Raw genomic sequence first — 25,710 nt, 5'->3', positions numbered from 1 at the left:
TTTTTGGTTCGTGGATTTCTCTTGAAATCTCTTTTGTGTTTGGGGAAAGATATAAAAATAACAGATACTTCGTAATTTTTTTATTGAAAGCAAAGTTCTGACAAAGAAAAATAATGCATAAATAAAGTTGTAAATGGTGAAATAAAAATGCGCGATGACCATTATTTTTTATACTCACTTGCTACATGGCGTATGAGTAACATTCTTCAGCTCATATCTATTCTATGTATCTGTATTTCTATATACAGTGCCGAACAGAAGTATTGGCACAGTGAATTTTTCGCAATATATGCAACATTTTTTTTTCTAATTTATTTTCGATAATAATAAAATCTCCAAAGTTTGTGAAAAACTCAGGAAAATTCACTAAATTTGCACAGTAATTTGCCACTTTTTATTCAAATTTTTTAGAAAAATTGTAGGCATGCAGTTTTATAGCCCATTCAAATTTGGTATAACAAAGTGCAAGTTTGAAGTCGCTAGAAAATCGCGTTGATTTTTGGCAATTTTTTTTCACGCAAGTTCTTCCATACAAAGTATATTCGACAATTAATTTTTGTATGAGCAACACCTTCCACTAAAAAAATTGCTTAAAATAAACGCGATTTTCTAGAAACTTTAAACTTGCATTTTGTCATACTAAAATTGAATGGACTATAAACTTGCATACGTAGAGTTTTTCTAAAAGATCTGAATAGAAAGTTGCAAATAAGTGTGCAAATTTATTGTATTTTCCTGAGTTTTGCACAAAGTTTACAGATTTTATTTTTATGTTTTTTTGGAGTAAAATGAACATAAATTAGAACAAAAACATTGCATATATTGCGGAAAATTCACTGTGCCAATACTTTTGTTCGTCACTGTATATAAAAATGAAATGTTTTTCGTATGACCGCGATGCCTGACCAAACGGCTGAACCGATTCCAATTCTGTAAAAAGTACTTTTTTGGACCCTCTGTGTGGAAGGTTTTTCGAATTAAAAAAATTTTAAATTTTATGTTGTTGTTTGCCAAAAAATGAAGAATGCTGAGACGTCACGATTTCACAATTTCATAGAGTTTTCTGTACATTAAGTGTCACTAAACTACTAAACGGCTAGCCCGATTTGGTTGATATTTGGAACATGTGTCAACAGCTGGAAACGAAATATTCCGAGCAAAACTTTACTTGCTGGGTGGTGCTGGTGTCGGGTTTTTCCTAAAAACTACATTCACTTTCCGATTTGGGTCATATTTAGAACATACGTTAGCCAATTGAAAATAAATATTTGGACTAAATCTTACATGATATTTTCAAAAGAAAGAAGAAGGAGAAAGATAGATGTCCATATCTACATATATTTGTAAAAGTATGTATGTGTCAGGTTGCAGCCTAAACGAATGAACAGAATCGAATGTAATTTTGACAGAGCATTGCCATAACATCTGAGCCTGAAACAGCGTTAAATAAAGGAATTCAACAATGGGGCGTGGCACCTCCCATGGGAATGAAATTTTTAATCACTTATAACTTCGACCATAAGTCACATGAACTTAAAATTTGGTAATGCACATATCTAGTGTAGGTGTATTCACATAAGTTTGATAAATATGTGTTCGTCTATCAAAACACTCGGTTATTTAAAATGTGTTTTTTTTTATGGAAACTTAACACTCATTAGACCATTTTGAAAAAGCAAATTTTTTTTTAAGGCGAATGAATTTTGTGAGGAGTAAATCTTTTTTTTTTTTGATACCATGGTACTCTTAAACGAAAAATTTTTCATTCATGTTGGATAGAACTACTTCCAAAATAAGCTTGTTAAACGGAAAAACGGCAGCTATACTGAATGCAGCTCAGCTCAGTTAAAGCTAATGTATTTTAGTAAACTAAAGTGGAATGAGGGTTTACAAGAGAGTGTAGCAGCTCTCTTAGACTGAATACTATCATAGAATATCATACTATCATAGAAGGAAATGTTAAGTTTCTTCTAGGTCGACCGTGATATTTTTTTTCTGCTATATTAAGCAATGTCAAATATTTTCTATATGTAATCCCAGTATTAGTCTATTCTTATTTGATTTTTCAACTAACCCACTGTGTTTATGGAATATATGGAATATGGAAATATAAAACTAAGTTCTTATGTGTACAATATTTAACCGTTTTTCATCTTTTCGTTTTTGTGATAAAATTTTACTAAACTTATCACTAACAAAGGTTAATTTGAAGTCGATAACTATGAAGTCCTTACGACGTATTTGTTTGTTGTTTAGGCCAAGTAATTGCATATCTCATACGTTCCCTGGCGTTCAATTTTGTCGTTAAACAAATATGCTTTTTGCGTCAAATAATTACGTACTTCTTTCCTACTCTATGTGGTGTCATATCGTATTTCTGGTATCTTCATGTCATGCAATTTCATAGCTGGCCAAACAATGTTTCACTTGCGAGACGAAATTGATATGAAAAAGCGCTTCAAGTTAAATCAATACTGACATAAAATTGTTTACTTTACAGCAGTGAGTGTTGCTGGCGACATACAGCAAACGTTGACGAAACAGGAAGGACACAGTTGACTGACTGCTTTGCTAGTAACGAAAATGTGACAGAAAGGCGTCTGGACCAATAATCAAAAAATGGAAAAAGAAACAAAACGAAACAAAAGCAAATAAGTTATATGTAAGCAAATGTCTGCTCTAACTTTTTTTAAATTTATTTTATTTGCTTTGGGTATCTACAGAACAGAACGTGTGTCCATTGATATCTTCTTTTGATGACCGGTTTGTTTTAATTACTGTAGCAAAGGCAAATTGGATACGGGCGACTGACAAAAAAGTATAAATCAACCAAAAAGTTTATTGAAATAAGCGACCTTATGCTGATATGGAGTTATATTAATTGGCTGCTTTAAAGCTAAGGAATGCACGTGATGAAAATTTCAGTAAAATAATTGTCGAACAAAGTCTGCTGTACTGGAATTAACAAAATTAGTTGAAATATATGCATATATGCTTAGTACCACACTTATAAATGCTTTGAAAGCAATACTTTCACTGCTTTCGGATAGCAAAGGAAATGGCTCCAGCTGATAAAAACAAGTTCTAACTTTTTGTAGGAGTTGGTCGCTGCGTTGTGCAACAATCATAAATCCATAATAAAATATGATGGTCGAATAAGGCACATGCATTTTTACACGTACACACATACATATGTACATAATTGTATGTATGCACTGAATTTGGTCTAACTCAACTGGTTGGGCTGGGCGTATGTGTAACTATTTCACCCGCTCTGCTGTGGCGCGCTTTGAGATTGCAGTAAAATCCTTTCCTTTGGCAATCTGGCATCATAAATAAACTCGTCGCAGCTATCTCGCCCACACTGCGCTACGAAAAGGTCTTTAGGAGTTCTCTCCTGTGGCGAATTTTATTGGCTGGCGTTGGTTTCCACTGGCTAGTTGTGGCTCTGACTTTTTGGTTTGGTAGTGGCCAAGGCTATAATTACTCTTATCCTCTTATTAAATGCGTGACGTACAGTGTTTTAGTTGTGTGGAAAAAAGTTAGTTTAAGTAAAATCTAAATTATCATCTAAACTAGTGATTCCCAAAGTGGTCCAGAGTCTAAGTTGGCGCGAAAGCGAGTGAGGGTCCATAAAAATGTTCGATAGTAAAGAACAAATAAGTTAGATTGGCTTTACCTATCTATGTAATCAGATAATACACTACACAAAACAATTAACTCAACTCCAATCAGATCCATATCTACCCAATGAAAATAGCCCTGTAAAATGAAAATTGAGCTATCGAACTACGAAATGACATTTGATGTGAAGACAGTGATGGTAAGAAATTCGGAAAGACAGTTATGTTTTAACAGTGGAAATTTTGCTGCCTTCCCCTGGCATTTCGGCTTTTTTAATATAATCTGTAGAAGGTGGAGACGTGGGGTAAGGCAGCAAAAAATTCCAAATTTTCCATAGATATTTGGTAGGCTGTATTTAGGTGAAAAAGGTCGTATTGAGACTTAAAAAAAAAGAACTTTAAAACCATGATTCTACATAATTTTCAGGTTTCCTGGCTAAAAATGGAGAATAATTTAAATATGTAAATTAATATGTAAATATGTAGATAATTTGTGTTTAAGTATACTCTGGAAATTTCGTTTAAGATAGCTAATATGTAGTTGCTCAGTTTATGAGATACACCTTACATTTTCCGGAACATATTAGGGTTGTTCAGGATCTTGTGCACATGCTCTTGGATTTGCATATTCGTTGCAGTTGTAAATTTACAACAATAAAATGCACACGGTTGCCATGGCAACAAGCATAAAATTTGCAAATGCAATTCCAACTGCACATCCAAGACCATTTCCACAACATCCTGAACAGCCCTATTGTTTTTCTGGTGTTTCGCGGTGAAGTCTTTTATTACCTGCTTATGAGGCGGTAAGAAAATTGACCGGTTACAAGAGTGCGCAGAATGCGAAAACGGTTAAAAAATTGCCAAGAACTTTATTTACCGGCAAAAAAACTTTTTGCTACCAACCCTGAATAGGCCGATATTGTCACATACTTATAATAAGGATACATATGGATGTATTCAAGGCCTACAAATGTGGAACTATGAAACATAGCGACATTTGTCACATCATGCCAGTTCATAGTATGTCGCTCATACATGTTTGACAGAGACATATCAATTGTCTCATTAAAAATCTGTATATATTTTCATACAAGGTAGGATCAACCAGTATTAAAAATATACTGCTGAAACATAACGGCAAACAACAGCTTAGCTAAGTAGCAATAACATGCTTAAACAGTATTGAGGGATTCACAGCGATGTCGTAAGTGTCGTATTGTTGTATGTCGTAAACTTTAAAAGCTTAAATAAATGTTTAGAGAACTTGAAACCAAAACCAGTTATTTTTTCACAATACGAAAATGCATAATATGACTTCTATGGTACTTTACGAACCCACTTAATATATGTTTTTTGGCGTTTAAAACTTACGACATACCACAATACGACACTTACGACACCGTTGTTAATTAATACCCCATATGTTTGAGATGGAATAACATGGCATAACCCTTTGCTTGATTTGGCATGGCATAGCAACGCATGAAATTTTTGAAAATGCATTCTTAGAGAAAATGCTGAATTATACAGTACTTTAGTATGTATGTACAATAGGGTCGTCCAAAAGTAGTAAAGTCGGAATTGTTCTATATCGAAAAAATTATACTCCTATTTTTTATTTCGGAATCAAAAAATAGTTTTCTATGCATTTTATATAGGGGAAAAATAAAATATTTCATAGAAATGGTATAGAATTCTTGAAAGTCAATATTTTTCGATCGGAAAGCTCCGGTTCTCTTGAGAAGACTTTAAATAATAATACCTAATTGTTTATTTAATCATTTTTCAATACTAACGATTTTTTATTGGTCATTCCATTGCATTTTTCGGGGTTTTTGGCGGTTAATGGTTAAATAAACAATTGGGTATTATTATTGGGAATCTCCTGTAGATAAGCAGAGTCTTCTGGTAGAAAAATATTGATTTTTAATTATTCGATACCATTTCTTTGAAAACTTGTTTTTTCCCGGTATAAAAGACATAGAAAACTTTTGGGCGATTTGAGCGACCTCTAAATATTTTTTGATTTCAAAATAAAAATATAAGGATATATTTTTTCGGTAAAGAACAATCCTACACCCTAATGTACAATGTTCATATCATTGGGTGTATAGGTGGCGCTGTTGGTACTTAAATCTTGCATATTTATTTTACTGACATACGGATACTAAAATAAATTACATATTTCCGTACCATAACTGTAAAACTCCTTGAATTTCTGGTCCAAGCAAGTTAATTTCATTTCTTTAGGCTCTCCTTAACCAACTTTACACATTCAAAAGTGTTCTGCCGGACTGAAAAATGATAGTCGGACCTATTAAAGTTCGGAATACATACCTAACACTGTTATGCATTTTGTATATGGTGGAACTAATAGCCAACAGATCCTACGAAAAAAAATCATTCGATTGATTTGATATTTTGATCGCCAATATAATCTAAAAGAATAGCTGACGCGTCTAACAACATAGCTCATCTAGTGACATACATGACTGATTACACACTGCATGTGTTAGTTTCTCATGTTGTATATTTTACGCGCCACTGCTCTTCATTTATACAATTTGGCTAAGAAAATTTAGCGTAGCGATGTTTAGAATCTCACCAGCATTGAGAAATATTTTATCAAACTTAGCCACTGTGCGCCTGCACAATAGGAGCACTAACAACGGACGAGGCATTAGTTTTACGATTATTTGAGACTGTTGTTGTGGCTTATGGGGCTGGTGATAGGTAGCTACGCTTTGGTGAGTAAAATATTGTTGAACACAATGTTGCTGGTAGCGGGTGGGTCATTATTTGCAGCTGGACTAACAAGTAAATGGAATAGAGAAAGTGAAACATACATAAATACATACATACATATGCGCGATACCAGTTAATACGAGTAATTGCACCGTGGTTTTTATGCTTTTATGGTTATAAATGTAAGAGCTGTTAACAGAGATAGGCCAAAATAAAGCAAACATTTTTTTAGGTAGAAGTGTCACCGTTTTTGTAATATTGAAATTTTTTTGAATTAAAAAAATTCTTTTACTGCATCTAGAAACAAGGCTATACTTAGTAAATTTTTTATGTAAAATACTTCCAGATAGTTGCTTCTCCAAACTTAAAATATATTAGGGAACTGTTAAAAAATTAGGACTATTTTGGATTTTTAATATTTTTTTCTCGATTTTTTTTTTTGTTCGCACGATTTTCAAAAGTGAGATTGCAAATTAAAGCGCTTGACCCGCAAATGCCCAAACTGGTTTTAATTTTTCGAAAGGAGTTGCCACCTGATGAGCAATTAAATTCAAATTATTTAATAATCAATGCCATCATATCTGCACCGTTCGTTCGATTTTCCAAAATGAGGTGCCAGAAAAGGCTTGGACGGCAGATACGCAATAAGGTTTAACTTTTCAAAAAATAATAATCAAATAATTTAAAAAAATAAATAAATTATTACAAAATGGGTATAAATGGAAAATGTTTTGAAAAGCTTAGTTTCAGAACCTAACTATAGGAGGGCTGCCAACTGTTAAAAAAAAAGTAATTTAATTTGAATTAAGGGAATTGGGTAAGAGAAATATGTATATGGGTGTCAAACGATAGGGGTTTCAGAAGGTTCGTTTAAAAATATTTTGAAGAGGGCTGTTTGAAATGTCGAATATTTTGTTAACTTATACATAATGAAATATTAAACTATGTCAAACGAAAGAGAATATTTTTTGAGGTGTTTAAGGAGTGTTGCCACCCGTTTAAAAAGTTAAATTCAAATTGTTTTAAATGAATAATTAAAATGTTGGTATCAACGGAAATGGGTTTAAAAAGGCTTTGTTTCTGACTTATGTTTAGAGAGTTGCCACATGTTTTAAAAATTAAATTCAACTTAATTCATCAGTGAAACAAAGTGTGTATCACAATGTTCAAACAGGTTTTAGGTCGAAACTACTTTTGGACAGGGTTGCCACATGCTTAAAAAGTCGAATTTAATTAACTTATACGAAAGTTATTTGAAATATGAAAATACGTGTTTCAAGCGAAAGAATGTTAAGAAATCTTTAGATTGAAAGATCGAATTTGATCGAATGTTTGAAGAGGGTTGCCGCGTATTTAAAAAGTTACACTTAAATTATGATTTACTAAAATATGGGTATTAATCATAATGGAGTTGAAGAGGCTTAATTTCTGAAATAAATTTATTTAGAAGCGTTACCACGTATTTAGAAAGTTACATTCACATTACTTAGAAAGTTAAATGAATTATTAAAAGATGTAGATCAATCGAAATGGGTTTGAAGGTTTATATCCGACATTTATTTAGGAGGGTTACATGTAATCAAATTCAAATAATTAACAATATTTTATTTTGAGAATACTTTTCAAATGTATGTCCACCTGTATGATAAGTCGAATTTTCTTAGCTTTGTCAATGGAAAGAGATTTATGAAAGCTTTAATTTAAAGATATCTTGGATTAGGTTCGCCACCTTTTCTAAAAGCCATACCGATATAACTAAGTATACATATGTATATATTACACGAGAAGGCCGTTTTATGTGAAGGTTATTATATTTAAACTTTTATTTCGAATTTAAAATATTAGAGGTCAAATTAGAGACCTTAAACTGTAGATGTGCGATAAAGTTTTATTTATTTTTTCTAATTAAGAACTGTTTTATCGGTAATTGGATGAAATTAAAAACCTGCACTATGCGAGACCTCTCTTCACTCAGAAACGGCGGCATGGATTTGAAAGAAATAAACATTGCACTCGGATTACTCAACACGAACATTATGATTTATATTTGGAATAGTTTATAGGTTTTGAAAACTCAATTTGGGGCATTTTAACGCTGTGCGGGTTCACTAGTAATTTTAAATTTTCGGGTAATTTATTTCAACACTTATGTACACTATCTTACACTTTTCTGGCAAATTCTTTCTCCGAGCAAGAATAAATTCATGATGAATAGCTTTTGCTTTCTTCTGCTAAACATTCTAACTCTCTAATAATGTGTTAACACAGTTTATCACATTTCATAAGCCCGAAAGTGCTATGCCAGGCACTTGATCATTAATTTCCACAGCCCACTTAACCGTTTCTTATATTGGCAGCGTTATTGTGGTCTTTTGCTAATTAAATTTTGCCATACTTGCAGCACATTAATCAATATAAAAATAATGTCTCACACCTTACTTTCCAAGCCATATCGTTAATGTTGCTGCACGCCTCACTAATTAAAGCAAAAGCCGCCCGCCCACTCATGTGCTAAACGTTGTTGAGAAGCAGCAGAATGTTTCGCACAGCAACCACCAGACATCAACGAATAATCTAGCGCAGGACATTTGCCAGTTACAATCCTGTAGTACTCGTAACTCCTGTTCATGTTCCCCACAACAGCGCAACAGCTCATTATTAGTTCTGATGTACGATCTAATTTTGTTGATGTTTTTGCTTTTATTATTATTGTTTGGTCTGCAGCATAGCCTAAAATAATATCTAATAATAAATTTTTACACTACGCACGTGATTGCTGTACATAACTACTTACCCTTATCACGCTGCCTCTTCGTTCCAACTCCAAATTGAGCATCTAAATTATGTTATGTATGCATGCGTTTGTATGGAATAAAAGCTTAAGTCGGAAGATTGCCTTTACTATAATGCACCTTTATTATTTAAATCACAAGGAATTTTTAGATGAGACTAGCTGGCATTACACTGATTTATTTAACACTTATTTTGTAATAGTTTTTCAATGGCCAGCGAGTCATTCGCAATGGCATGCTGAGAATGGTAAATTTTACTAAAGCCAATATCTCGACTTAAATTGTTATTCCATACGAACACAGATGTTTTGTTTGTTTTAAGTACTCACATGCGCTGACTGACCAAAAATTAATTAAACGTTTTCGTTATTTTTTGTACGTTTACTTGTATGCGCTTGTTGGTCGTTTTGCTGTAATTTATGTCTGTTCGCATTTATCGGCGTTATTAAGTATGAATGTGTTTATCATTAATGTACGCAATGGCATGTGCTATGGATGCCATACTTACATGCATATTTTCTCGGGATAAAATCACCTGCTTGAACATAAATTGAGCTAATTTATACTACGAGAATTTATAGTATTTAATACTGTGACGGTGAGAAAAGCCAAATTGCTCGAACTATTCTGAAGAGTAGTAAATTATTACTTTAATATAAGAATTTTGAAATTTCAGGAAGGGAACAGAAAAATATACGTACGTAGTTAAAGCGGCGTTTCAAAAGTTTCAGTCTGAGACTTATTTGATTGGAGTTCCCCTTTATAAACTTCTTTTGTAAATCGGCATAGGAAATATTAGACGACTTTTCCCCATTTCAGTTATAAACTACGAATTTTACTATATTTTACTTGGAAAATATGTTATTTAAGGCCTGTCTGCAGCTCTCAAGAAAAACGAAAAATTCATATAAAATGACGCAAAAATGGAAAAGAAATTTTCTTCTGTCGTAATTTCTTCCTTAACTGCAAACGGCCCTTTATATGCGTATAGTAATTTCCGGTTGATTTATAGGTTTGTGAAGTATAGAAACAGAAAATTTAGCAAAATTCGACATGATTCGAAAAAATTCGCAAAAACCAATCTCACAAAACGAATGGTATATCCTCAATCAGCGATCCAAATATAACCTACACATTATGAATGCCGTCCTTGTTTTTTTCTAAAAAACATTTTTTGTAGACCTGTGTTATTATTATTTACGTATGTATATTAGACCATATCACTTTACAAGGAAAAAAGTTCTTCCTACACCCCTGGGTTAAAATATTTTTTAAAGGCAATTTCGAAAACTTTTTATCTTTGGCATTTACAGTCGTATCTTAAAGTTTGAGAACAGTGATATGTTCCTGTCTCGACAGGACTTTGAAATTCCAGAGAAGCGATCAGTGAAGAACCAATACAAAGCCGCGGATGAGATCCCCTGTTAGATTTCTGGTGAGACGAGCGTCTAGTCGAAATCCGCATCAAAGTGGGAGGCTGATCGACTTCGTCGGGGCCCAAGATATGGTAGAATGCAGTACTAGGCTCAAGCATAAAAAGATCCATGAAGCAACGTAGCTGTCTCCAGATCAAAAAATAAAGAAGATAGTGGCTGAAATAGGTGAGTGCGAAGAGTTTGAAATGTTGGTCGACAGGACAAACGCCCGAAAATATTACCAGAGAGTTAGGAGACTTACTGAAGGTTTTAAGACCAGGGTGAACTCCTGTAAGAACAACAATAGCAACCTAGTCCAGAATGTACTTAAATTATGGAGGGAAAAATTTTCCACCCTACTGAATGACAGCAGCACGGAAAGTTGTGGACAAGACGAACCTCAGCCCCCAGTCAATGATGACGGAGTCGATGTACCACCTGGATTTGACGAGGTACGAATAGCAATAGCGTGCTTGAAAAACAACATAGCTGCTGGAGCTGACAGCCTGCCAGTTGAGCTATTCAATTACGGCGACGAGAAGCTAATAAGGTGCCTTCATCAACTCTTATGCCGAATATGGTCTAATGAACGCATGCCCAACGACTGCTTTGCTCTGTGTGCTCTACCCAATCCACAAGAAAGGTGAAGGCGCTTACTACCGTCGGATCAGTCTTCTAAGCCTAGATTTAAAGGTTATATCGAGTTTATTGTGTGAAAAAACTGAAGGCCAGCGTCCACAAACTGATTGAGCCTTATCCGTGTGGCTTTAGACTTGGCAAATCTATCATAGATCAGGTATTAACAATACATAAAATCTTGGCGAGAAAAGGATCGACACTCACCATATAATTGACGACTTCAAAGCCGCTTTCGACAGCACTAAAATGAGTTGCCTATACGCCGCGATGTCTAAATTCGGCATCCTCTCGAAACTAATACGGATGTGTAAAAAAGCGCTGAGCAATACCACCAGCTTCGTCAGAATTGGAAAATACCTATCCGAGCCGTTTTCTACCAAACGGCGTTTCAGACACAATAACTTCAGCATCGAAATTCAACGCTGACTCACTCTTGTCAGCATGTGCTACTTTGGACTGAGTAAGTAATTAAGGAGTAAAGTCTTCTCTCGACGTACGAAAACCATACTCTATAAGTCACTCATCATGTTCGTGCTGGTATATGGCGCAGAAGCATGGGCAATGACAACATTCGATGAGGCGGCTCTTGAGGTATTCGAGAGAAAGATCTTGCGGAAGATTTACGGGGCTTTACGCTGCATGAGCTTCCGAACGATAAGGACATTGTGCTGATAATAAAAAATACTGCGGCTACGCTGGTTTGGCCATGTCGTCCGAATGGACACTGACGCTTTTCAAAGCAGAACAATAAATATTTTGTCTCCTTTTTGCAGAGTGACATCCGCACAACTATGTTTCTCAAAGTATATCTGCACCGCAGCATTCCTCTACTTACTTCATTAATTAACATAAACACAATCAAACGCATTAAATTTGACCAACAGTGTAATTAATTTTGAAGTAAATAAAGGCAGCCAGCCAACCAAGCCCAAACAATATGCGCCAAGAATCTATGTAGTAACCACTAGTAACTAATTAATGCAATGGCAGCTGCCTTAAACCACCAATATTATCAATAACCACACATGCGCACATACGTATTTATGTATGTAGTATTTATTTCAGAACAAGTATGTATTGTAAGTGCAAGTTAATTGCGCTGATGGCTTTTCAACAACCTCCTAAGGTGAATAATCGAAGGGAGCGACTAAATCATGCATCCTTCAGAGTACTCGAACTTGTTGTGGCTATTAAGTCACTCTACAAAGCTAGTGCTTTCTATGAAGCTGAAGAGCTGCTAGAAAGCTGTGTTTTGTTAACAACTTCAACGGGTAAAAAATGCCTCACATAAGTGTGTGTATGTGTGTGTGTGTGTAGCATTTAATTGACCAGGGCAACAAAGTTGCATGAAAGGTGGAGAACCGCAACAGCACTTCACTGCACTTCACTTAGGGACATATTATCGATCTAATGGTTGTGTAATTATAGCCCCGGTGAATGGGCAGCATTAAATCATATCATTGGTAAATGGGAGATTAGCACGATTGCGATATGCACATGGGCAAGCATCCACATAGCAGCGAACGATAGACATGGGTTGGTGAATGAATTGTGGTGACTGATAAAGGCTGATGCCCCAATGATGGCAAAGATAGTGAAAAGTTGCCGGGCTTACCATTGTGTCGCAGAGAAAAAGTAGGAGAAAATAAGAACGTACGCAAGGTGAGGTGGACAGTATGAAATAATAAAATCGAGACAGTGATGAAATTGCTTTTATACTTCTTGGAGAAGGGGACAAGTTGTGGCATGAAGTTCGATGCTTCCTATTTTGCATATTTCAATGTACGCAAACATTGAACAGCCTTGCATTGCAAACAGATGAAAAATTACAATACATACAATAACAAAAACAACACATTGACAGCTACTTACAATGTGTACAAAATGTGTGCAAGCGTCTGTGTAGTGGTGTGGCAGATTGATGTTGTTTATTGCATTCCGATGCCACAAGCATGCAAACGCCACAAGATAGGGGGACATCAGTCCGCTGAGTGGGGCAAGGTGAGTGCTGCTGCGATAACATGTCTGGCACTGATAAGCTACAATACCAATAACAAATGCGGGTACCACAAAAGCGTTAGCAAAAATAGCAACAAAGTAAGTAGAGGGGGAGCATAACAATGCCCACAATGGCACAATACTTGCATTGTAAACTTACATATAAGTATGTAAGTAGATATGCGCGTATGTATTTGTGTTGCATGCTAGTGCATTGGTGCTCACAAAAGCGAATAGATTACATTTTCTAGATTGCATTGGCATTTCGAATGGAATTAAAATTAAAATCGAAAATGAAATTGCAATTGCATTTGCAATCGAAATGGAAATTGAAATTGAAAATGGCAATAGAGTTGTTATTTTCCACAGACATGGCAGAAAAGATATGTTTGTTTGAATTTATGGAAAAAAAATAGTTAGAAAATATTAATGCTTGGCTGGTCTTATATTTTTTAGTCCTTTGGTAAAGAACAAAGGAGAGCGTGCTTAGCGTTCAAGAGCCTAGATGTAATAGCCTTGTACTTTAGATGCACTTGCCGTCGTAACTCTAGAAAATACCACAAATTTAGAAAGAAATTAATAGTCCTACTCCCGCACAATCACAAAATGCGTCGCACCATCGTTGTCATAACTAATACGCCTAAAGTTATACTAAAATATGACGACGACATGAGAGCCGAATTTGATAGTCTGTAAAAGCTGAAAGAAGCAAGTTATGGAAGTACGTATTGAATGTAATGACAGAAGTGAATTAAAAAAGAGTGAAAAATACAAAAAACGAGTAGACAAAAAAGCACCTACAATTTTATTATAGGATTCAAAAATGTTATCGAGTTGCATCGTTTAGAAAAGGTTTTAAGAGGAAATCTATGAAAAGGAAAAAATTGACGTGAAAATTTTTGTTTGAGATAGTTTTTATGTTGTTTTTTGCAACCATTGATATATGGTAACGCCAGGGCCAAAAGGTTACAGAATTTTTTATATTTTTTTATATTTTTCCCGCCATTTATCGTCGTTTATGACATTTGATGTAGGTTCTTTTAACTAAATTTTAATATTGTACTTTTTATATAGTATTCTATCGATGAAAAATATCTTAGAATATCTTAAAAGAGCTTTCTTTATTCGGAGGAATAAAATGTACTTGATTAAAGTTTACGCCTTAGCGTCTACATTTCCATGTAAATGTTTTGATAGTAAAAGAGGAAAATACCAAATAAATAATAAATATATATTCATCTGAATATTCTATGATTTTTAAAGAAGTAATTGCAATTGAAAGAGAGTAGAAGCTCGGCCAAACACTAACATATGTGTAAGCGCCAATCTATTATTATATTATTATTATTATTAACTACAATTGAAAAATAAACACTTTATTTGGGTTTAGCACCAAAGACAACTAAACTGATTGGTCGCAATCGCGCCGATTCTGGTATCTCTTTGGAAATTTACCGTTCGTAGGGAAGAGAGGGAGTTAATGATGCAAACTTTTCTGACTGTTAATTTTTCTCCTGTAAGCCCAATCGTTTTTTATGAACTGCCACCATGACTTTTTTCACCCGCTTCCGTATAGTCAAAACACTGTTCGACGCCCTTACCTCCCAGGGAACGGTCCAAATATCTCGAAAGCAAGAGATGTCTTGGAAAGACTTTTAGGTTTTCTTCCCATGTGCCTTTCCTGCCGGAAATGTTCCCTATATTTTAGACCGAGTCAACATACATACATATGTACATATTTCCCAGAGTTATACCATTGGAAGTATTAAGAAAAATTTCTAGCACGAGACGTCGTTTGGGGGCGAAAATTAATTCCTGGCTGGATTTATCACCAGGCTGCAGTTTTTGGACACCTGCCTCAGCCGTGTGGTTCCACAGTTGACCAAGGTCCGAAACATAACCATTTCAAAGCTAATATTCTAATTTAGATGTGGATAAAACTTTTTGATTAGATCGGCAACAGTTTAGGCACAGGACCTTATCAAAGATCAATGATTTTGAAAAGAAATTTCGACAACACAATAATACATATGTATCCTATTGTTCAATTCACAAAAAAGCCTTTTTCGCAGATTTTTTAAGACCACTGTATTTGCAAAGCCTATTGTTTTATGTACACCAAGTTATGACTCTCATTTTGAGATATGTATGTGTCTGTAAGCTAAGAGTCAGTTTTACTAAATCAGGAAAAACTATTTTTAGCAACGAAAGAAGAAATATAACGTTGTAGATGTAAGTGTAGATATGGTGTCGGTGTTTAATAGTTTATTTACTTATTAGCCCTTTCACACCTACAGCCGGATTCACCAGCAATTTAAGTGTAATATGATTTTTTCCCTTCTGTCAGTTTTCATAATTAATTCTAAAAAAATTCTTGTTCACTTAAACTGCTTTCGTTAAACTGGCTGGTTGTTATAGGCACCATAGACGGTGGGTCTAACTCGCGAGTCATATGTGTACGTGTTGACTCGACTTTCGACTACACACAGTTAAGTCACTCAGAGTCATGTAGGTGTAACTAACACATATTTGGTTTCACCAAAACATCCAAACTCGCGAGTCAGACGCACCGTGTATGCCGCCTATTAGACAGCCAATTTTTCTTCTTTCGAAGTCCAATACACCTTTGCCTAAATGTAGTTTTGGAATTTATTTTAATATGATTTTGATTTCATTGTCATTTTATAAGCTTTTATTAAGTTTCACCTGTGCGCATCCAAAACTGGCAATACATTTTTAACCAACTTCCCGATGTTGTTTTTATACAATTTTTTGGAGAGAGCTTCGATCGGATTTTGTTGAAATCTTATTGAAATTCAAGATATCGAAATCACGAAAATAGATTTATGTATGGAGGATCCGGCAGTTCGAAAGTTTTCGTGAATCCTCAGATTTTGGTGCAGGGAAAATTTATATACAATACCCAATGACAATAAACACATTAACAGTAAAGTGACTCCACCTCACCCAATTCAGTATTATATGCCACTGCATATCTACAGCTACCCTCCAACCTCCCCTCGACAATCTTTGCTTGCATCCTGCGCTTTTATGTTTTATTACATGTCATTTCCGCTTCCTGTATCCGGTTCGACAGCCCATAGCCCGAAGCCCACATACATCAACTAACAACTGCAGCACATACCGAAAAACCAACGGAAGCCCCTATTATGTAGTATATGCCAACTGTAAGCTCAAATCCCGCGCTTATCTTACACATACGCCATGGTTCACAACAAATACTCATAAAGCATGCAGCCAAACAGCTAACTCATCAAACAACCAGGCATCTAACCATAAATGCAATCAACAATTGCACCTACAAGCAGAACAACAACAATAAAAGGGCATAAAAACGTAGATGCAAGGGGTGAGAATGATGAGCCACCAGCCGCCACCAGCAGAATCAGATAAAACACAATTTATATGCGTCCTTTCCGCTTTGCTCCTACTCCCTGTTGTTTGGATTTGGGTAAGTATGTATGCACATTAGGCTGGTCCAAAAATCCATGTGTAAGAGTAAAGTCGGAATTTTTATGCTCTCACCCCCTAGGATTGTTCTATACCGCAAAGGCGTATACAATTATTTTTTTTTATTTTGGAATCAAAAAATATTTAGAGGTTGATCCAAGCGACCAAAGTTTTCCATGTATTTATATGGAGCAAAAAACAACTTTTCGTAGAAAAGTTATAGAATAGTTAAAAATCAATAATTTTCTACCAGAAAACTCTGTTTATCTGCAAGAGATTCCCAATAATAATACCCAATTGTTTATTTAACCATTTTTTCATCGCAACTATAATTTTTAGGTCCGCCAAAAACCCACAAAACCCCGAAAAATGCAATGGGGCGACCAATAAAAAATCGTTAGTATTAAAAAATAGTTAAATAAACAATTTGGTATTATTATTGAGCGAGCTCTAAATATTTTTTGATTTAAAAATAAAAAAATAGGGTGAGGGGTGAGAGCATTACAACTTCGACTTTACTGTTTTTGGACTATCCTAATATACATACTAGATGCATGTGGGTGTACAAATGCATGAGCATTATCATTTTCTGGCCAGTGTTCTTTGACAGTCATTACAGTCAAATGCAGCTGTGCTCACCCAGTGGACACGCAGTCATTTTAACTATAACGTACGATTATTTGTGTGTTTATGGAAATTCTGTTTGCTTTGCCATTTGCCAACCACATTGATGGCGGTGTTATTGGCTTTTTTAATTGTGTGCGAAATTACTACACGCATTGTGGGTAATTGAATGCCATTTCACTAGCGTGCTATTGCTATTAAAGTGATTTCCACAATCATTTGTATATTTGTATTCGTATACTTGTTAAGGGATTTGGAGAAAACTTATTTGTGTGCCCCTATAGTCATTTTCGTTGAATTAAAAATTGTTGTACATATTCGAAGGCAGGCTCATTTCATAGAGCGATCTTTCTGCTATAATAAGGATATTTTTCTTATTAATATTATATAACATTCTGTTACGAGATATAAGTATTTATATAGAAGGATCTCAAGAAAACTTCTACAATTTAGATATCTTTCCATAAACATATTTATAGGAACTTGTTTAATGAAAAGCTACGCAAATCCTTATTTTCTTTAAGATAAGTATGCAATTTAGACGTATAGGTCAGATTTAAGGGCTGTGTAACCCACGCCTAACCTAAACCGGTTGCTGAAACGCAGTCGATTTTGTATGAGGTGTTGGTTTGGAAAACATATTAAAACCAGCTTTATTAATCCGCATGGCAAAGGTAACAAATACTGTGGGTAATACGGAGCATAATCAATACTCTCCATACAAAGAAAGTGTGGTTTTAGGGCACTTTCGGAAAGCAACCCTTACAATTACTTCAAATCTTTTATACATGAAATAATTTAGGATATCAACTTAAAAAATCTGCATGGCCCAGAAAACATACTAAGGAGAGTTTTCGGCATTGCAATAAATGTGTATGAACCATTTTCGAAAATAAATCTTTACTGCAACGCTTATATCTTTGACATTAAGTCCTCTTCTTTGGTGCTCTAACCGCCTAAGCGATTTTGGCCGAGTTTAATAAAGCAAATCAGTCGTTTCTCTTCTGTGTCAGCTGATGCTAATAGGAAATGCGAAGTGAAGCCAAGTTCTTCTCCACTTGGGCTTTCCATCGCAGTAGGGACTCCCTCTACCTCTACTCCCACCATACTTCCAGAGCTGGAGCGTCGGAGTCCATTCGAACGACATGGGTAAGCGGCATAAGTTTAGCGAGTGAGTGCTAAGCTGACTTAGGATCCGGACACTGCAATATTACTGGAGGCCTCGGATTCATCCCTGATAACACTAATCCGTACGCAGCTCGGCTGGCGCCGCTTAGCTCTTTCTCCACTCACATCCTCTCTAAAAGTAGGAGGATGGAGTCGGCGGTTGGTCTTGTGAAGGAAACTCTCTCTCAATGATCGCTTCCAGATCACTAGTGTTTTACGGCAGACGTAGCTGCCATTGAGTAATCAGCCGATTGACTGCTGGTTTCCCTAGCTAGAGACTTGATCTCACTTACGTTGCGCTTAAAGCTAGCTTTAATTTTCTTTCGATATGATATTTTAGGAAGTTGCATGTTGGATGAGCTGGCCAGGAAGGCACCCTCTAGTCGTCTCATCTTAGAAAGTGAAAGTACTAGTACCTTTGGGACTACTCTTGAATAGATGGGCCTCGTGTCAGCTTAGCGAAAGCCCTTTCCGGCCCGGGGTCACAAGGCCGCAACTCACAATTCTGGTGGCTTGGATTTCATGCGATGAGGCTAAATATCACACGAGATTCGCACCACTACTTGGAGGACGACTGCCTTTTTAACTATCAAGTTTTTGCAAGTCAGCCGGAAGGAAATGCTTAACAATTACCGCATGGCAATCACCCTAACCTTACAGTGTATGCTTTCTTTGCATTTTTGCTATTTTAGTTTATAAAACTGTCAATATCTCTATGAGATGTTACTTGATAAGAATTGTGTTCACTAAAAATTTTATCTTTCGGTGAACTTTCGGTGAACTTTCGTTATACTCGTAATACTTATATCTATGCGCATGCGTACAGTAAATAGTTTATTGATTGCCTCTAATTACCAGAAACCCACATTGTTTGAATACATTTATACATATGGGAGTGTGTAAATGCCCTGAGAGAATTTACCGAGGTACTGGTTTTTCTTTAAGTTATGTACATACACGTTAGCATGTACATATATTCAAGTGTTTAAGTAATACGCAAAGATTGTGTTTGAAGTGTGATTTGTATTTCGTTGGAAAAACTTGCTTACATTAGTCCCCTTTCAGACACGTCAAGTCTTGAAAGCAATTTTTTTCGCATTCTCTTTTGTGTTTTCTATTTGCTTCCACACGCGTCAACTTTAATTGAATTCAAGTCCTCGAAAGTTCGAAAAGATCAAAAGAGACAAGAAAACTTGAAACGAATTGACGGTACGGAGGTATCTGTACTCTTCCCCTCTCTTCTCACCTCCTTCGCCTACGAACGAGCAGACTTGAAAGCAAGACTTGACGTGTCTGAAAGGGGACTTACAGGCTTATATGCACATCCATGTATATATATGGTATATAATCGCATATTATTTACAAGTTTCTTTGCAGATATATAAGATATACATGCATATTTACATATACATATGTATACTCAAATATTTACTTATGTATGTACATATATACCCGTTTAAGGCTTACGCAAATGCTGCCCAAGGAGATTGACGACGGCATGCCTCATAATTTAAGTTGAGTGTGGTGTAATTATGCCGGAGATTGACGGTAACAAAGTGCATAGTTTTGTTGATAAATGTGGTGCAGCAAGTCACGTAAATCAGTATGGTGTCATTATCACTCACGCACTTTTTACCACGAAAAAAAAAGTATGCATAACCTATTATTTACAAGTAGGAAGTGCAATACATAAACACCGCTCATAAAATATACAGAAGCTAATAAAAAAGAGTAGATAGTGGCAATTAAGAACCTCGCTAAAGAAGTGTTGTACTCTTTGGAAATTATTAACTTCGATAAACTGCATGGATCAGAGTCATTCGTGAGCCGGAACTTTCTCAGCCTTATATTTTCTTATGTTTTCTGATATTATACCTCTCATGAACATGAAAAGGTATTATAACTATGGTTCGATGTTTGTATGTACCAGACGAAGAAGAGATAGACTTATAGAAATTTATACTTGAATGGTTATAACGATGAACTGAGCGGATTTAGCCATGCCAGTCTGCCCGTCTTTTTTGTAGAGCCTCTTGCTTTGCGTTCAGCCGTAGTCAGTGTTGCCACATTTTTATTTTTATTTTTTACCAAAGTCACCGGAAAAAGTTACCAGATTCAACAAAAAATTACCACCAACTTTATTTTATGTGCAGAACTGTACAAACATACATGTCGAGCTGTAACCGTCAAAATAACGTAAACGATGTTTTTTGAACATTTTCTTTTTGATGCAGAAATATTGCTAGAGCATCTAGATGCCTTGCTGCATCGAAAAGAAAATTTTGAAAAAAATGACGATTACGTTATTTGGTAGTTAGGGCTCGATATATCTGTACATTTGTATATCCAAAGATACCAAGCTTTACAGGCAATCAGCGCTCCATTCACCTAAAATTTTTACGAAAGTTTGTTGAATTTTTTAAAAATTTTGAACAAGGTATGACATTTGAACTTTTTGAGTTCTGTTAAAGAAAGAACATTATTTTTATAAAAAATAACCAAAATTAAGTTACATAAGAAGAATATTTTAAAATTTGCCAAAATATGGTGCGGCTATAATTTTCTCGACCACTGAATGTGAACAAGTTACAAGAATATATATCAACAATTCAATGGTTGGAGGAAAGCTTTCAACTCACACATAGACACAGTGAAGTCCCCCGCTGAATGCCATAGCTTTTTGAACGGGAACATATCGATGGCTGAGTGGAAGATCGATCTATATCGGCAGCCAGTTCGAAAACAACCCTATCTCAGAAAATTTTTGAACAACGCTCTATCTCATAAAACTTTTCGAGAACGCCCTACTTCAGAATTTGATTGAAGAACGTCCTATCTTGGAATTTAGTTGAAGAACGCCCTATCTCAGCTGCCGATTCAAAATCCTGAGATAGGGCGATTATTTTCAATGTATTTTCGTTTGAGATAGGGCGCTTTTGAATCGAATTTTGAGATAGTGATAGTGAAATTGATGGTAAGTGCAAAGCTGACGAACTGACAGGGAAAGGTAGGACCACCCAAAACCTTCCAGGAAAGGACACGGTTGATATGCTTAGCAATAGCCATTTTCAAGCAGTTTGTTAAAGATCACACCATTATAGTAGTCTGGGACCGCTGGAACAACCTGGTATTTTAATAAAAGGAAAGGCCACGGGCCACTTACTAATGTGGTATCCGAACCAATATAGGCCTATTTGACATGTAAGACCGTATCGAAAAGTTACCAAATTGAAAAAATTAATTACCAAATTACCAAACTTGATAAATAAAGAAAAAAAAACACCAATTTTGGTTAAAAATTACCAAAGCGGAAATGCTGGCCGTAGTTATTATTCTTTCCTTCGTAGAAAGAGGTAATGCATTCGTACGACACGAATAAATTTCTGTCTAAATTTAATGTAATAGTTGCCTAAATCTTAATCATGTTCCGAGGATTTGGGGAATACTCAGATTCCACTTGTATCTTAAAGTCTATCGGCCACTTCTTCACTTTTTTTTTACATAGATGAAAAGCATTAGAACTACTAATCGATTCGTAAAGGATAGGTGTTTATCTTGGCTAAAGTTACAAAATTAGAACGCCTCAATGAAGTATAGATCTACAGAGACAGCTCTTCATAGTATGGTGTGACTTATATAAAATTTTCTACGTCACGGAGAGTACGTAATGGCTGTCAGGCTCGATGCAGGTAAAGCAGAGGTGGGCAACTTCGACAGATAATTTTTGTAGTGTGCGTGCGAACAAGCGGTGCGGTTGAATGAAGCTTTCGCTGCCTTCTAAAGCAGAGCTTGTATGTATACGCGAATATGCCCGCCGGCCAGGCGCCGCCCAGGGCTGATCTCTGTGCGGTAAAAATAGAAATAAATTAAAATCAATCGAAAGACGCTGGCGGTAAAAATGCTGCTGCGGCAATTATGTGCCATTCCATATGTCTTCGTGAATTTTGATTTTGTCAGCGGTTAACGGTCGACCGCTTTACCGTCGTCCGCTGCAATTTTGAGTAGAGCTTTACCTGTTTTTTTTGTAAACGAGCGACAAAAGAACGCTCAACTCGGGTAAAATTTCCTTTTAGCTACTTAAGCAACCCTGCCGGTAGCTGCCAAGAAACATGTGATAAGTCCAACAGGATTTATGAAGACACAAAAAACAATAGATATGAGTAATTGTGCATAATATATATACTTATTTAAAATACAATGAAGTCTGCTTTCAAAAAAAGTAAATAATTTAAAATCTGATATTGTTTTATGAATAATGGCATAAAAACAGCCTTGTTCCGCAATAATTTGTGATGTTTTAATTTTTTTTGTTTGGAACACCTTAATGCACATTACTTATCGTATGTATGATTCCGTATTTTAAATAAAACTCAATTTGTTTCATATTTTTACTTAATTGTAATTCTATTTAGTTTAAAATTTTTATCTGGAAATAATGTACATAGTCGATTAAAACCATTTACAAAATAGATTCATATGTATTTTGTTCTATTACTTACGGGCATACGCTCAATAAATAGGTCATAACTGTTATATTGATTACAAAATTAAATGTATATCTTAAAGGTATTTTTAGTTATATTCATTCTAATTGTATTTAATATATAATTGATTCTCAAAAATATGCAAGTTTTGCTCTTATTTTCAACTAATAATTATTTTAATATTTTTTAAGTTATTACTATTATTAAAGTTAGTAAAAATACACAATAAAGCTTAAGTTTAACTTAAAATTATTCTTAACTATTTAGTGTTGTAATTCTAAATTGCTACAGTTGAGGTGTATAAAAATGTCTTAAGTGGAAAAGTTTAACTTCGATTGCTTCAAATAGTGATTTTTAATGGATATGACTGATTCGAAAAGTGTTTGCAAGAATACCTGTTACTTAGTTTTGCATATATTTAGTAAATTTAATCATTTCTGGACGTACTTGTAACAAACTAGGGCTGTTGACGATCTTGTGCATGCGCTCTTGCATTTGCATATTCGTTGCATTTGTAAATTCACAACAATAAAATGCACACGGTTGCCATGGCAGTAAGCATAAAAATTGCAAATGTATTTCCAACTGCAAATCCAAGATCATTTCCTCAACATCCTGAATAGTCCTATAGTATTTCTTTATAATGGATCTTCAACTACAAAATAATGCAGATAGAATACATGAAACCAGTAGATAACTTAAACAGCTGATTATTTACATACATATGTATGTATGCACATGCTTTCGGTCTGGATATCAACTCACCCAATTCAACTGGACTTGTGAGATACAGCTTTAGCTACATATTTATATATGTATTTGAACTTTTTGTAACGTATTTGTAGATGCTTAAGGTAATTTTGTTCCAAAAGTCGTAAAGAAATATTTTTAGACATTGATTTGAGGGTAGTATATTTATTTGCATACATACACTACATATGTACATACACTAATACAAGATAACTGCCAGGCCGATGGGTAATTAATTCCACACTCAAGTCTAGAAAATAATTGTTTCTGTATTCGATTCTCATATATTTACGTATACATAAATTTCATCATATCGTCGTTTAAAGTACAAAACCGCGTATGAAGAAAATGCAAAACCGCGTATGTGAGGTTGCACAATTTATTTTCTAGAGAGTAAAAAGATTCATATTTCAAAATGGTTCTCTTTTTTATATAGTGATCGCATTTCTGGTTAGTATATTTCAGGACGAATGGAAAAGGATTAAGCCAAGAGTTTGAAAGAGCAAATCCAATTTTCGGCAGCCAGTGTCAGTTACGCGGTTTTGCAGAATGACTATACGCGGTTTTTAACTTTAAACGACGATATGTATCTATATGCAACTTATATTACAACCGGTTTCCTTATTACATAAATTTATTTAAAATTCATTAATTTCGTTTTCGTCAAAAAAAAAAAAATAAAACGCTTTGATACTCGCCGTCGCCGTGTCACAGTATGCCTGGAAGCAATGGTATTAAGCTTTAATGACTGATGCCTCTTTTTACTTTTGAATTTTGTTGTACTTTTTGTTTTGTTTGCTTTTGTTTGATGCCGCCTTACAGCAGCAGCTGCCTCGTTTTGCCGTCGGCTTTTGTAGTCCACTTCTTTGCCTCAAGATGCTCTGACAAGATTTTAATGGCTCCTGAGGCTGCCCAAATGTACTGCGTGTTACCCCCATTTTACACCAGCGCATCACGAAATGATGCAGTTCTTGTCCTTATCGCTCATATCGCCCGGCTTCCGCTTTCGATCGTAAGCAAGCGCATCATTGGGCACATAGCTTACACGCACACCGCCATAGTGTCGCCGCTGCGGCAGTTGATACATCATCATGTAGTCTTCGGAGGAGGATGAGGATGACGAACATGTTGAGCAAACGCTTGAGGCATCGTCCGATTCATCGTCACCGCAATTTGCACCATGTTGTGCAGCTATCGTGCTCCCGCCAACTTGCGATTCTGAAGCGGATTGCAGCACTGAAGGTGGACTTTGATAGGACGAGGATAGCGGCTGCGCAGTTACATAAGTGTCAGCGCGCGTTGTTGAGTGTGAACGATAGCCGCTGTTGCGATGACTTGATGATTTGCGACGACGTTTCCGTCGCGATGTATGGCCGCTGCTGCTGGACGAACGTTCGGCGCTGCCACCGGCGCTGTCTTTGTGCCTGCTACCATCACCGCCACCACCGCAGCCACCAGCACCGGTGCCCGCGCCATTGCCAGAATAGCTACGCGAACGCGGAAGCGTATCTGCTGGTATGCCCTCGAAGCGCACACCTTTCTTCTTCACCTCACCGCTGCCGGTTGCGCCGCTCATAGGCGACGAAGAAGATGCGCCACTAAGTATGGATACTGGGTGCGCGGGCGCTTGACCAGATTGCATGGACTGCGGCGAGGTAATTGAGCGCTCGCCGCCAGATGCAGTAGGTGATCCCATCAATTCGGGTGGCAACGCGGTAGAGGCGACCGACAAGTTGGGTGTGGGTAGCTCAGCGATATCGGAAGTTAACGGAGAAGTGATTACTTCGCTGTAGTCTTGTGCAAATTGCTGCGAGGAGGTATGAGCGCCCAAATGTGGACCTATCGGGGGTTGGCGGCCTGTCAGCTCGGGCATGCTAGAGGCCATGGAACTCTCCATTTTCGAAACATGCTGCATATGACGCGGCAGATTGTATGTGTGTGAGCCACTATGCGGCGGTTTGGCAGGCCAAGCGGCATCCAAGTTTAGCGCCATCTCATT

At 36.0% G+C, this 25,710-nt stretch overlaps 1 protein-coding gene across 1 annotated transcript in view; it reads right to left on the bottom strand.

Annotated features, from left to right (window-relative positions):
* The window catches only part of LOC118743607 (protein prickle), a 193,996-nt gene that overhangs the window by 10,555 nt on the left and 157,731 nt on the right, over positions 1-25,710 (bottom strand). The window lies entirely within an intron of this gene.

This window comes from Rhagoletis pomonella, unplaced genomic scaffold (assembly GCF_013731165.1).
Source record: "Rhagoletis pomonella isolate Grant_MI unplaced genomic scaffold, Rhpom_1.0 Rhpom_scaffold_00007, whole genome shotgun sequence".
Taxonomy (NCBI): domain Eukaryota; kingdom Metazoa; phylum Arthropoda; class Insecta; order Diptera; family Tephritidae; genus Rhagoletis; species Rhagoletis pomonella.
This window is presented reverse-complemented; position numbering and strand designations above follow the sequence as displayed.